At 52.1% G+C, this 13,643-nt stretch overlaps 1 protein-coding gene across 1 annotated transcript in view; it reads right to left on the bottom strand.

Moving 5' to 3' along the window:
* The window catches only part of LOC128274550 (uncharacterized), a 58,551-nt gene that overhangs the window by 29,689 nt on the left and 15,219 nt on the right, over positions 1-13,643 (bottom strand). The window lies entirely within an intron of this gene.

Below are 13,643 nucleotides of genomic sequence, written 5' to 3'. Positions count from 1 at the left end.
GCACGGGAGCAATCCCTTTCGCGTCAGAACGAAACAAACGAAACGAATCGTCTCGCTTCAATTTGTTCTACATAATTACGCTAGATCGGGAGCCCCGCGTTCCGGTGAGCCGTAAAGGCACATTGCGAAAGCAGCTCCGTTCCGTAGTGTTTGTTTTAATAAACTTTTCCCTCCCGCCGGGGGATCAAAACACCCAAATGTTGATCGATCGTGCAGCTTAGCTCGGGCTGATAACTTGGCCGCGCCTAGGAAAGTTCTAGATGACTTTAAGAGAACCGGAATCGTAAACCACGGGGAGACCGCGGTCCTTGCAATGGGAGGAAGAGAGCCAGCTAAATTAATTACTTAAAATATGGCCCACGAAAGAAAATCCCCCCCCGGGCCAAAAAACAAGTGGACAACAGTCTGTCTTGTCAGTTGTCACGTGGCCAACCCGCCTGGGCCGCCTGGTTCTTAGACTGTCGCCCGGCCCGGCTCTCGGACGTTCCAATTTAACGGTTCACCTCACTTCAATTGAAACGATTCTTAACGTGGCGCCCGTTACTCTTCCCGACTTCGGTGTCGGATTTCGGAAACAGCATGTTTAGAGGACACCCCGGCGCCCGTTTAGGGGTGGAATGAACTGCGGGGGAAAAAAAATGGAACCGAACGGGCCGGAATGGCCAAAATAGATAATGGCGAACGCCGTGTTGCGTGGCGCCCGACGAACGAATCCGTGGCCGCCGTTCCGCCGTCGTTGTTTGGTGATGCAAATAAGCCCTGGGTCCCATTATTTGTGGCGGCCGGGCGGGGAGGCGAAACGATGCAGAAAGGAAGATGATTTTTGGTTGTTACGTGAACATGGGGACGCCACCGCTGTTTTTTATGCTTTCTGTCGGAACGGTCGGCGAGACGACGGACGGGACGCATTCTTCGCTTGACTGAACGATGACCACCACCACAGCAGCGTTCGGAGCTCCGGTCCTTAAGCCCCTCAAGCGGTTTATCTCGCGCTGCGACTCGCAGGGCCTCTGGTGGGGTCCTTTTTTATCCCACACACACACACGGCCCGATGGGACACCAATGTTTTCCATTTTCATAAATTCAAATTAATGCTCACCTCGGCGCAATGTGCATGCGCTTCGCGTGCATCCTGGCGTGTAGTTGACACCTGCCGCCCGCAGTCGAGGACGTGTCACCGGGGTCACCGGGGCCACCGGAGGTCTGCCGGTTCCGTCGTTATCGCCTTCCCGAAAGCATATCGAAAATTCGGTGACGGTGTTTGAATGAAATTGTCACCATTTCCGAAACGACCCTCACATTTACATTCCGAAGCGGGACGCCGGTCACTTATTAAGCAATTTTTCACCGCCACAAAACGGGGCCGGGTCGAGGCACCAGGAACACCGGGTCTCGGAACACGTGTTGTTTGTTCGGAGTTCGATCGGAGCAGGGCACCGGGGCCACCGAGTGTTGATTTCGCCAGCCAGCGGACGGACAATTTCGGAATTTCGCAATAAAAATGAAGCGATTACGGGACACGATATTGCCAAGGTGGGCTGCCGGAGGTGTGTCGCGGCGACAAATTGCGGTCGTTACAAAGTGAACCCCAATATTACTTTCTTGACAGCTTCCGGTTTGGTTCGGACCAGAGCTCGGATGGCAGCAGCCGTAGTAAGCCGCAAACCGAGCTGTCAGCATCCGTTACACACCCCGGACGAACCCGGGTGGTGGCCTGGATGGACCCCGGACCACCCCCCGTCCTTTCATCGATTTGTCGCCCCGGCGATTCCCCGACACCCCGGCATTGAAAAGTTCATTAGCAGATTGTGGAATGGCAGGCATTTTTTATGTGGCCGCTGCGGTCCGTTGTGTTTTTTTTTGCGTCCGTTTCGAGCGTGTAGCTGACGCATGGCCATTTGGTCGACCGATTTGTGTCGGAAAATGCTAAAATGGCCGTTTGGGATGGTTTTCGGACACGGACCCGCTCCGGGATCGTTTGCTGTAATATGTTTTCGGGCCAAAGCAAACCGAATTACTTAAAGCTTATTGGTTTTACTGCGTATTGATTTATCAAAAACAAGGTTTCTAAAGTCCCTTTGAGGGCCCTCGCTTTCGTCCCTTTCACCCCGGGGTCTTTTAATGCTTCCCAAAAAAAGGCACAACATTTAGAGTTTGGTTTTAGGAGTTTTTCCTCTCGGAGCTCTTGAAAGGCTTTCGGGCTTCTTTCGGTTCGGATGGTTACAGCTAATTTCGGTGCCTCGCCGGGGAGCTAAGTGGTTGGCCTCAGAGTGCCGGAGCTTCGATCGACTCACCGAAGCACTCGGCTCGCGCCACGCCACGGAATGTTTCGTAATTAAACAGTGGTAAAATTGGTAACACCTTCGGCCACCGCGCTCCACTCCGCTCCGGGGGATCCAAGTGCACCGTAGGGATTCGCCGAAAAGGCCACCGAAGCCCCACGCAAGGCATGCTGTGTGCTACCTGGCACCACTCGGTGGCCACCCCGCGCCACGCCCGAAAAGGAACACGAAAGTTGTGCTACTCGGGGAGCCAGCCAGCATAAACAAATGTCGGTCGGTCTCGGGGCCGGGCCCAGGCCGGGGAGTGTGAAAAAAGACGTGAGAAGTGGTAAATTGAACTTTCCATGTTTTCGCCGAAGTAAAAGTAAAAGTTTAAACACAGTTTCTGCCACCCTGGGCCCCAAAAGCCAACACCGAAGTGGTGGTGGCCAACCAACTTCACACAGCACACGCCGGGAGCTGCATCTGGAGGCAATAGCCCGGTCCGGTTGGTGTGGCCCACTCTTGTGGTTTCATACCCTCGGTGGCCACCTAAAGGCCACCGTCATGTGTCCATGTGCTCTCTCCCTCTGCCTAATGATATCATTATCCGCATTATCGGAGAAAGTGTTTTTGAAGGAGACCTCTGAAAAGTTGTTTGCCTTTTTTCCCCCTCATCGGCAATTCCGATGGCCAACCGATGAAACCCGAATCGAAACCCGAATCGGTGGCGGGGGAAAGTTGATTAATTACCCTTTAGCTCATCTTGAAAGTTTTCCCCTTACGTCATGGCCCGTCGCCACACACACAGCAACACCGGGCTATCATTCTTTGTTGTGCGATTTGTACTTTCAGCGAGCCAGCCTGTCTCGTATCGATCCGTGTGGAAGCAGATTTATTTGCTGCTCCCGTGGCCACCAAGTTTCGTAGCATAATTTGTTTACGCCAACCGCTTATTAGCACGACGATGGCTTAACTGCGGGTGCATTGTTTCGCTCGCCTGCGCTGCGGAATGATCGGATCCGTAGGTGAAGCTCATTTGTGGTGAATAATGGTGCGGAGTGGTGAGATTTATCGCAATCAACCACGAGTCACCACGTGCTGTTGTGGTGTTGTTCTGGTCGGTTTCCATAGCAACAACCATTCAACAAAGCGCGAATCGCCAGATCTTTGGTATCAACAACCTCGAAACAATGCGAATACTAGAATGTCTGCGAGGTCTGTTCAAAGAGTATCGCGACAAAAGTACGATCTATTCCTTGAGAATCGGACTGTTTAAAAAAAAATCAAATGTTGAAATGAACAATTCTATTTTATTCAAAGTATGTGCCATCGCTAGCTATACCTTTCTCCCATCTCTCTGCTAAATCGTGGATTCTTAGACCAAAGAATTTTTCGTCTTTTGAAGTAAACTAATGTAAGAAGAGGAATAGAATATAACACCCAATAGTTCCGTTTTCTAGGCTTTATTCTCTCGATCCACCTCAGGGCACTGCTAACACTCGATTGCTTTGAGCTACGGCTGTCAAACAGAACTGTCAGTTCTGTTTGCCCATATAAAAATGCTCCTATCATTTTCACACCTCGGCCTACTTTTCCACCTCACACTAATTATTCATCAAATTTCGACTTCCTCGTACAAAACGAAGTGCTGCTCAGTCAATACGTGTCCGATCGATGAAAATGAATGATATTCGGAAAGAGCCAAGTCTAGTGAATACAGCGGGGGTGGGAATAGCAGCTCCCATCCAAGTGATCTTCTGAACCAATTTTGCATTGCAGGTCATGGAGACGCCATGTTTAGTTATCATTGTGCCCCACCTGGCGTCTCCATTTCGGACAAGAGAAACGGTATTTTGATCGTTTTTCGATCAATGCATGGTTGAAATTGATCATTTGTTGTCAGTAACAATCTGAATTAACAGTCCGGCCGATAAGCAGTTGGTGCGATTCTGAAGCAGTTTTCTTCAAGAGATAGCAGAAAAATAATAATCCCCGCAAAACGTCATTTTCAGGCACAAAAGTTGATATGGTCTAAACCTTTCAAAAATCGGTTGCAAACAAAATTATTTTTTTTTTCGACCTGTAATCTTTTACCTGATCTGGGCTAATGTTGCCAAAAAAGCAAAACTGAAAGGTCCAAATCGGCAGGTAGAGCCATCTTCTTAACAGTCCGATTTTCAAGGAATACACGTCTCCATGTATTCGTCTCCTTAGGTTGTAGGGGCGTGGTGCATCATGAGTTCTTGTCACAGGGTAGAACGGTTAATGAGGAAAATTACCTGCAAGATATGCGCAATTAAAGCGAAGTAAACGCCAGGATTTGTGGAAAAATCCATAACGTGCCTGGCTCCTGTGATATTTACTTGGCCACGCTACGATTGAGGACATAAAAATGGCATCGAAGGAGGAACAAGATCTCAAAAAATGATTTCGAGAATTGAAAAAAAACGTTGGCACAAATGTCTAATATCTAATGGGGATTACTTTAAAGGGGACAAAATAGATATTCATGAATAAATAGATAAATTTTGACAATAAACAAAACTTAGCGATACTTTTTTCACCGACCAGACCGTAAATTAAGCAATAGGCTTAACGTTTCTCAAAATCCGCTCCAAGTTAGTTGTTCGTCCCCGAGCCGCTGCCAGAACTCGAATCAAACTTCGGATTGCAGGGCAACACATTTCTTTTCGGTTGTTTGTTCGGGGCAAAGACATTTCCACTTTATTGGACATCAAACGGCGCTCACTGCCATCGGAAAAAGACATCATAAGAGCGTAATAGAAATGTATTTTATTAGACTTACGGCCAAACAGGACTGCAGGACTCTTCGTGGAACCGTCTACTACAGGCGGGTGGCCAAAAGCTCTTAGCGACCCCCGGTGGAACCGACGGAATGCAGCAGACGGATGCGACTTCTTTCGCGCAACGGACCCCTCCTTGTGTTATTTATGCTCTCCCTAACGACCGTTGCTAGGTCCCGAGCAAATTATGCGCCGGGCGGCATCGGTCGTTGGCTTTTCATCAATTGGCCGCACTTCAATGAAGCCAATAAATGCCCGATGCTAATTTTAGGAGGCTCGTTACTTGGCAAAAATCGATCGAAGCGCCTCGACGACAGACTTACAAACGGTTTTAGAACGGGACTGCAATAATTAATTTTCATCACGCGTTCTATTGTTTTGTGGGCCACTGTTACGGGCTCGAAACAGGTCACCCGGACCGGGGGACACCGGCTGAACGCTTTCTCAACAGCATCAGCAATTGGGTCAAACGCTGTAACAAATCCCATGGCCATCGATCGTGTGCTGTGCGAATCTGCGTCACGTCCTGCCATTAGGAGGCTAACGAGCCTGCGTAGGCTCGCCGCGGTCATTAGCAACTCCGTTAATCGATTGACACGTCATCATCGTCGGGTCACGAGTTACAGATGACGCTACAAAGCGGAGGCCCCTAATGCGTGTGTCTTCTTAATTCCTTTGCGTGGCCTCTAAAAACTGAGGCCCAAACCCACCGAAAATCAATGTTCCCTGTTACTGCCCCCCGGCCAGCACCACAATGGGGCCGATCCGGTCCGGTCCGGTCGGGTCTGTCTGGCGGTAAAGGATGAATCTAATTAAGAGCCGAGCCGGACGTTTGACAGCCCAGCCCACCACCGACGATTTCCGGTGGTTCCGTTTCGCACCGAGCGGTGGACAAATGGCACCACACTCCGGACACCGGATGTGTTGTGTCTCTTGAGAAAGCACTCCAAACGCCCAAATCCCTCGATGCCCGATGCGTAAGGAGCACTCCGGATCCGCCACCCAGCAAATGGGTGACCCGAGGCGCACGATGGAATGCAGCAGTCATCGGGGCGTGTAATTAGAAGCGATTCGAATTCGGCCACTGGACGGTAATGGATCTTTGCCGTTGTGCCGCCCACGGAGCAACTGGGTTAGTCAGTCGACCAGTGACAGATACGCTTGCTGCGAACTATTGGGCTTCTTGTCCTGGTGTCCTGCCAGTTCCGTGATGGGCTTACACTCTTTTTCCTCCAGAACTCTGCGTCATACGACACCCGCCCGCCGGAATTGGCGGGAAGTTTGTAATTAAGTTTGCAGCACAAAAGTTCGCCCCGGGTCTGATTAGCACCTTCCGCCTTCTTGCGATCCGCTTATTAAACATGTTGGCCCGATCGCACTTGGAGCGCATATTAAGCGAGCGACATTTAAAAGAAGGCGTTCGCAATAACAAATTACACCCGATAAAACGATAAAAGCCCACCATGGGCCCCGTACTGTGACAACGGAAGTAGCAACGCCAGCCTCAGTCATTCGGGACCGCATTTCCGGCCTGCGGTACATCAAAAGAAGCTGCGCGTGGGCCACGATTTTCGGATTTCGGTGGCGAAAGTTTCGTCGGGCGCCTCGGATTTTTCGCGAGAACAAAACCGGTGCGGCGTAACCAAATTTGTTTACACGAACGCACGCGACTTGAAGCACCACACTGAAATGTGTTGAATAATAAAGCGAGTCAAATCTAATCATGTTAACGCGAGTCGCCTGCGCCAAGCACGCGAAAGCACGTGCCCATCTTTCGTCGCGAAGCTCGTCGCGTAATCAATTTTAAATTAGACACGTTCTCCTGACGTTCGCAGCCCCGTTTCTGCTTGAGGAAAATAAGAAAAGGCTCCCCGCTCCTTCCAGCGGGCCGGGGGTGGCCACGCCACCATCCAGTGTGGAGGCGAATGTATCTCAATCTAAGCGTATGTCTCGAGCGTGGCTTACGTTCTGTCACTGACTCGATAATTACCCAAAGAGCAGTCTCTCCGAAGGTCGGGCTCCGGTTCTAGAAAGGATCCTTACGGCACTACGGCAAGTACTACGGTTGCTTACGGACACACCAGGGAATCGATGTTTTGGCCCCGTCACCCCGCTCCCCGGGAAGATGTGTAATCTTCTTTTAAGTACCAGATTTAACGCAATTTAGTACACCTGGCTCCGACCGACCGACTCCGTGTGGGAGTCGGTCCCACGGGGACGACGCCCGCCCGATGTGGCCTTTCACCACACGTCACTACGCCGGGGGGGGAGGTGAAACAATAGGTGAAGCATTACACTTTAAGGACACCGATAAGCTTAGTTTGAATATTGTAAATGTCATTTTGTCACGTCGTTCACCTTACAGGGCGGGATCGTATTCGGATCGCCTCAGTTTCCCGGTCCCTGTGGCTGGCAAATGTGTTTCGAAAGTGGGCACCCATGCTTTAAGCTGCGCGTGACGGGTGGAATCGGCCCCCGGATTGGATGGGCCACACATGACACATTACTTTAAACGTTAATGTTCGGCTGAAAAATAATAAAATCACGTCCTCTCGGCGTTCGGAGGGCAATTTGCGGGCACACAGAATGGTTGTCTTTGAGACCACGGCTAACGTTCGCTCCCCCCGGGAGTGGCACTATATATTTTAATGGACTTTCTTCTTATTTGCGCCTCATTCGGTTCTATGTTGACCTCTAATTTCGAGCACCGGGGATTATTCAATTTTCCTGCCTCGGTCCGCAGCAGTTCGAGACGAGACGTAGCCATCTTTGATTCTCCCCAGCCGACAGCAAAGCAAACTCATAAATGTCACATTCGTACCAACCGGTAATAAAAACCGTTTCGGCAGTCTAGGAAGCCATTACTATTAATTTAATTAACCGAACGGCCCCAACCGGACGGCTCGACGGGACGATAACGGATGCTGTCGATGCCGGCGCCGACTTCCCGGCAACAACCAAAAGTTGACCAATTTTTTAACGAGTTATTTATTTTCGCCCAAGATTTACGGTGTGCCTTCCCGGGCCGGTGATAAGAGCAACAATCAACACCTCCCCACCCGGGGTCTCATCTGTCTTCGGTCCGGTGGGCCGCCGCCCCTTTTTCGCGCGTCGAAGGGGCGGCGAGCGAAATTTCCGGTCGTCTTGTGGCAATCCGATAATGGGCTGTTGATAATGGAATAAATGAACTGCGAAGGCGAAGTTTCGGTACCTTTTTTTTCTCGGTCCGCTCCGCCTGTGAATGGGACCTGGTGTTTGAATCGGTTGTGCTCAAGTCCCATCTGGGCATCGCCCCGTAGTGAGGTTAGTTCGCTTTAGCACCTCAACCCCGCGTTATAAACACTCTCCTCGGGTGCCGTGGAGTTGTTTCATTTCGATTTAGGATTTTGTTTTTCTTCGCGAATCGGAGGCCCCGGGGTTGAGTGGAAGAATTTTAATCCCAACGACACCACACACAGGACCAATAGAAGTGGCCAGCCCCACCAGCAAGCCAGCGAGCCACAGCAAGTGGCTTCGGCAGGATTACGCCCGATGGCGCTCACAGTTCGCTCGTAAAATCGTTAAGTCCCTACGGATAATGCCCATTTTCCGATTCCCTTTTCCCCTCACCGGGCCGGGACGGGCGATAAAAAAAAGAAAACAATAGGAAAGTTTGGGACGCGCCCCGATCCCGTTCCCGGTTCCCGGTGGCAGAATTGGGAAACTTTTCAATCGAAACGAATCACTCGTGGCCGCCGTCATCGCTGAGAGGGGGCGCTGCCAGTGTTTGTGGTCCATCGCCACGCCTTTCTTCCTCTTACTTTTTTTTTTTTCAATTAAACGATCTCGTCAATGGATCGATTTTAGCACCCCGCCTTTTTTAGAAACTTTCGGCGAACGATTCGGCCAACTATTTCGACTTTCGGTGCCGGCCGGCTGGGAACGGGACCAAGTGGCACCGGGGGGGGGATTAGTGGTGGCCGGGACGGGACGAGCACGAGTCAGCGTAATTCGTTCTGCATTAACATCCGATAAATTTAATCCTCTTTGAAAGTTTGCGCGCTCCTCACTCCGAGTGGCGTTCGATGTTTTTTATTTGAAGGTGTGGCCAGAAAGGAGTGGCACTCCAACCGACTACTAGTTATTGCCACGCGCCCGACTCATTGGTCACGGTGTCGGTGGGCACAAGAGAAACTTTTCATTATCCTCGTGCGGTGCGGGCCCGAAAGTTTCTATCCGCTCAGGCCCCGCCGAATGGCATTACACGACACGACACGGATCGAGAGATGATTCGGTGACGATGATTAACGGTGACGCGCGCACAAAAATGGAGGCCGCGGCCAACACGTTTGTGCCAATATTTTGATTTCCAATCTAGAAATAGACAAAATGGCGGCACAATATTGCGTTCAGGGCGCTACCGGAACCCGGGTGTGTCTCTCTGTCTCTCGAATCGTCCCGGTTTTGATTGTCCCGGTTCGCAACGGCAGCTTCCGACTCGAATTCCCCGCGGGTGATTGATTTCAATCAATTTCACCGTTCGTTACCGATTGCTTCGAGAAACACAGAGCGCAATCGAACGGGGAGTCCTTTTCGCCACTTCGTGCCACTTAATCGGGCGAGGAATGCGTGAATTAGAGACTCCCGCCGGTCGGAGCATCGTTGCTGGTCCAATACTCTCGTCTCGGAGACCTCGTTCCGGGCCTTGCGCTCCTTCGAAACGTGTAAAATAAATTTCCATTTTCAATTATGTTTACGCTTCGCACCGATCGATCGGAGAGCAGCATCGTCACGGAGTGTTCCGTCCGGGCTCTGCTGGATTCGTGGTGCACCCCGTGAGGAAGGTACTTCGCTACAATGTCCGACAGAGAGCATCGACCGGGTTTTTTCACTCCACTACAAATCCGATGAGCAATCGGAACACATCCCACTCGGGACAGCCGTGCCAGGCGTGACCAGTGATTGTTTGCTTGGTAAATGATTACCAAACAGAGTAGTAACCCGGCCGGGCGGCCAGGATCCGTCCCGCGATTAGGCTCGTATGATGGGCGGCCCATCCGGGGGCCGCGTAATCCGCAGAGGACCCGACCGAAAGAGGCCCCCACACATTATCGTGGCCACCGGGGAAGAAAAACAAGCCATCAGCGGACCCCGGCGGCCCGTGGACACTAATTAATTCCTTCACCTCGACGGGTTGCGGGATCGGGACCGGAGCCTGCTGCTAATTGGGCACCGCTTTTTGTTTGGTCCAGGGGTCCATAGTGAAAACTTTTCCCGCACGCAATCCCCGGGGTCTGGGGGTCCTTGGACGCATCATCATCATCAGCGTCATCGAAAGGCTCATTATTTTTGTTTTCGATTTCTTTGAAGGCTCCAGATCTCGTTTGTTGCGTTTGAAGGTTGCCCGTGGATCGCTCCGGAATCCCCGGGCCCGTCCGATGTCGATCGGAATCCCGGGTTTTCCGTTCGCTTCCGCGCACATTAACATAATCTCACCGAGAGCGGATTTGTATCGTGCCGTGTGTGTGTGTGTGTGTGTGGCCGGGAATTAGGCAGGTTTGGCAGCAACATTAGCCACCGGACTGGGCTGGCCCATTCCCAGAGAGGCTTGAGGCTTAAGTGCCGCTACAAATTGGTGCCCTCACACAGTTTTTCCGCAAAAGCGGCTTCCGTTTTTTAAAAGGGCCACTCTTTTGCATGATCATTAGCCGGAACGGACGAATTGGCAGCACCGAACCGACCCACGATGGGAGGTCTAACGAACGGATCGGATTGTGATTTGAATGATTCGATTTGTGTGTGGAGCAAATTGTTTTGGCCACCCGCCCGCCGTTGGGGACGAACCCGAGGGCTCATCAATCATCATCAGTCGTCGTCGGCAGCAGGAGGGCGACTGCTGTTCTGTCACTGATGGCCGGTCCGGACCCGAAATCCTCGGAAGTTTATAATTCCTCCGTCGGGGATATCATTTTTTTTAGTTTCGACTTTTCAGCACCGTAATGAGCCTAGAAACTATCCGGAAGGAATCGGAAATCCGAGTGCAACGGAGCCGTATTTATATGCAAATTAAAGTTTCGGCTTCCGTCTTCGGTGGATGATAATTTCTTTCCCCTCGCACGCTCTCTCTCTCACCTTAAGAATGATGAAGGACAGAGGCCACGGCTCGGCGGCGGACGATGCGTGATGTTTTATTCATCACGCAAAGCCGCTTCCTCGACGCTTCACACGCTCGGCTGGGTTCGTTTTGCCTTATATTAGCTCCTTCTCGCGGCCTGGAGAATTGATGAATATTTTACGCCCGAAATTGGGACTTCCGAGTTCTGCCTCTGACTCTGAGCGTGGCGCACAATTGATGGAAATGCATCAAAAAATTACAATTTCCCGGCTAGCTACTTTGCTCCGGGCCGGGGCCGAGATTTGCAATGCAACGCCCCCGGGGTCACAAGAAGAACCTCAACTTCTTGTGCCCTTGTGCCCGGCTCAGACGGAATACGTTAACAGTTTCGTCCCCCCCCACGGTGAGCCGTATTTGAGGAGCAAACTTTTGCGGACTTTTCAACCCCGCACCGCACCGCACCGCCGCAAGATCCGCGGCACTTTCGGTTTGAATAATGAACCCCGTTCGGCTGCGGCACACTGCGCCGCTCATTATCATGTCGCCTGGCCGGGGGTTTAATCCTTGCCGTGGTTTTTCTTCGCGCGCGCGCGTTATCTCCGTCGGAGGCCGAGAAAGTTGCCGTCCCAAGTCATCAATCAAAACCCGGGCCAGGGCCGGGTAATTGTGTTTGAAGTCTGTCCACCGACCGCGGGGCCACGCAAATCAGCGATCTTTATTTTTTGGCAACCACAGCTCGATGAACTTTCACGTTCTAATTACGCGCTCTGGGGACGGCATCGGGCTGCTCCTTATCGTGACCAGAGGCCAACCGCGCGCGGTTCGGTTACATCCGTCCCGGGGTCCTTCGGCAGCTCGGGCGTTCGGTCCGGTTGATAACGATGATCCTAATATCACGATGACACTTTGCGCGCGCCGGCCGGAAGTTGGCCAACGCGCTGTCGCGACGATAACGAACCGAACGTCCTAAAACGTCCCGCAAAACGGCGACACCACTAAACGGCCACATTACGGCACGGCACTGGGCAAGAGCGTGGTAATTCTGTTTGGTGGGGCCGGCGAAAATTTAATTTTCACCCGGCCGGCCGGCAAACCGAGTGCCGGGGAGTGCCGGGAGCCAAAAGATCAGCACCCCGCCGGGTGCTTTAATTGACAGATGTGGAAATTTCGGACTCATGCAATTCGATTATCCACCAGCGAGGACCTTCGAGGGCGATGACGCCGTGGCAGAGAGTTTATTTCGGTGAACGTTTCTTAGATCCAGGCGGGGTGCCCCAGGTGGGCCCTTCACGGCCATCGGTCTTGCTAACGACGTCTAATTGACAGGAAAATGAGCTCGAAATCGGTTATGCAAAGCACAGCACCGTGCGGCACGGCCAGCGTACGCAGCGTACATATTTTCCCAAGGATTGATTGCACAATCTTGCCGGCGCCGTCGTCGTGGAAAAGAAGGTACAATTTTGCGCGCTCTCTCAAGGATTTTGCCACCCGGAATGCCCATTTTGCGCAAATAATGGCGCCGACGTGCTCTTTTAATTCCTTCTCCGTTCGGCGTTCGGTGGCTGGTGCGTTTTAAAAGCGTAATGCCCGAACCCGCCCGGAGTCTGGCGCTTTTCGCCGTGTGGCCGACGGCCGGAATGGATCACGTTTCGCGCTTCCATCAATCCACCGGCCACCCCCCCGGTTTGATTCCTTTTCAGTTCGAATTCGGTGAACTTTCGGCCGTCCGGAGTTCCGACGGTGGCAGTGGTGGAAAATTGGTGAAAACACACCGCGCTCAGCCGGTAATTATATGCACTGCCCGTGGCCAAAGCGCACAATGCAACGCTCACTGCACTGCGCACTCTGGTGGTGGTGGAGGGAATTAATTATGCAAATCATTATTCATGGAAGTGAAATGAATTACGCCGCTTCGCACTATCCACACTGTGGACTGCGGCCAGGACGATGACACCCTCGGACGACGACGGCTACGACGATGACGATGATGATCTGGACTGCATCTTTTCCGAGGGCCCATGACCATTCCCTTTTTTGCGCTTCCTCCCTCCGGCGGTCGATGATGGAACGCTTCCTGGCGGCCGCTGGGATAGATCTCCGGAAGAGGCTAAAACACCGGATACGGCCCAGTGACCAGGGCCGACCACTTAACGGCGTTGGCGTTTTGCGTGCATGGCCACCGTTTGAGGTTAAATATTTATGTACAACCCATGTTTCTGCGGCTCCGTCGGTCGGTTGGTCCGTTGGTCCGTTGGTCGGTTGGCAAATAAAAGATACGCGCCAAGCGTGACGGAGCTCTCGCGATGGACGATCTCTAATGCAGTTCGCTTCGTTCGCTAATGGCCACGGAAAAGTCCGTTATCCCTGCGCCAGCATGGGGCAGCATTAAAAGTGGACAAAGGCTCGAGTGTTCCGTTGGCGCTTCGATTTCGTCCGCCGGCGGTGGTCGTTCGGTAACGCGACCAATTACCGCACGGACCA

Source organism: Anopheles cruzii, chromosome 3 (genome assembly GCF_943734635.1).
Source record: "Anopheles cruzii chromosome 3, idAnoCruzAS_RS32_06, whole genome shotgun sequence".
NCBI classification, from domain to species: Eukaryota; Metazoa; Arthropoda; class Insecta; order Diptera; family Culicidae; genus Anopheles; species Anopheles cruzii.
This window is presented reverse-complemented; position numbering and strand designations above follow the sequence as displayed.